General features: G+C 31.5%; 1 protein-coding gene across 1 annotated transcript in view; it reads left to right on the top strand.

Moving 5' to 3' along the window:
• Positions 1 to 512: 512 nt before the first annotated feature.
• Positions 513 to 1,497, top strand: part of LOC137064982 (troponin I, fast skeletal muscle-like) — an 8,532-nt gene continuing 7,547 nt past the window's right edge. Inside the window, exon 1 of the mRNA XM_067436544.1 lies at positions 513 to 569. The gene's annotated coding sequence lies outside the window, so the exon portion shown is untranslated. The remainder of the gene's footprint in view (positions 570 to 1,497) is intronic.

The raw sequence follows: 1,497 nt of genomic DNA, 5'->3' as shown, positions 1-1,497 counted from the left end.
AGAGTGTTTCTCTGTTTCTCTAGACATGACTGGCGTTGCTTAATTTTTTAACAAAAAAACAGCAACAACCACACAGTCAAGAAAGAGAGACTTCTGGGGAAAATTTATGAAACATTTTTTTAAATGTTTCGTTTCATGGGCACCATTCCTGCTGCTTGAAAGTGAAGGTTTGATATATAAATATTTTAAATATTTAAAATATTATAAAAGATGTAATACAATACTTTAAACGTGTTTTTTTTCTGCAAATGCACTTTTTAAAATGAACTTAGCAAAGTGTTCATGAACACTGCCTCTCGTGTGGGCTTCAGTTTGTCAGATTAAAAATAAATAGCACAATCTAAAGAGGAGTTATTTATATGGAGGGGGTTCGGGTGGAGATGAGGGATTTGATATTGTGTTTCAGGTGTTTGCGAGCCTATTGGTTCTCTGAATGGATCTACTACCATAAAAAGAGAGATGGGATTTCCTTAGTCATAGGGGAATACAATATATACTTATGATGCCCGCTTCCCGCAGAGACCCAATTCTTCCTCCATTCTTCTGGCTGTGTGTGCCTCAGCTCAAAGGTGAGATGCTGTTTTTTTCAGCTTTTTCCTTTGATTATCCTATTGGTAATGGTTTTATCCTGTTTGGATGGCATCAAGGTGAATCTTGACCAACTGCACTGTAGTTTGAAAATCAGGTGATTTTCAAAGATTTTTGTGCCAAATTTTGTTATTTGTTATGCATATGAAAGGTGTATTTTTTGCGGCTAATTTTTTTATTCATTTCTGTACGATACATTTTTTTTTAAATTAAAATTTTGTCATTTTTGCTATTTAAGAAGTAGTTTGTGTGTTATGTCATTTTTCAGAACCTTTAAGAAAAATGTGTTCAGATTTGGATGGATTTGTTGGGAAATCAATTATCTGGTTTCATTATGTTTTATTTGTCATATGACAGCAACTGCATTTTTGTTAAATATAGAAAAAATCACTGGTAGATTAATGATGATAATGTGTTGAGTTGAGATTTGGAAACTCGATCCGTTTCGGCCCTTTGGACTAAAAGCTGATATGCCAATGTTTATCTTGCTGTCAAGACCCAATCTTAAAATAAATAAATAATGCTTCAGCTGGTGTGTCTAAAATGACGCACTGGGATCTCTTTGGTGCTTTAGACAATGATGCTATGGCTTAAACCTGGGGTGGTTAGCATTGTTCAAATGTAAAGGACTTTGCTGCATTTTTACTCACATTATCACAATGGTAGTCTTTGTCAAACTTTAGACCTGGCATTGTAATTTGCATTCTGAAAGTAATCCTGAGAAGCAGATTAGAGAGTTGATAATTGTTCAGTTTTAAACTATCTATTGTTATATTGATTATATTGTAAATATAATTTTAATGTTATTTGCCACATTTATTTAAATGATAATATAATATAATATAATATAATATAATATAATATAATATAATATAATATAATATAATATAATATAATATAATATACTAT

The sequence above is a fragment of the Pseudorasbora parva genome, chromosome 25 (assembly GCF_024679245.1).
Source record: "Pseudorasbora parva isolate DD20220531a chromosome 25, ASM2467924v1, whole genome shotgun sequence".
In the NCBI taxonomy this organism is placed as follows: domain Eukaryota; kingdom Metazoa; phylum Chordata; class Actinopteri; order Cypriniformes; family Gobionidae; genus Pseudorasbora; species Pseudorasbora parva.
The sequence above is the reverse complement of the archived record's forward strand: the minus strand, read 5'-3'. Positions and strand labels throughout refer to the sequence as shown.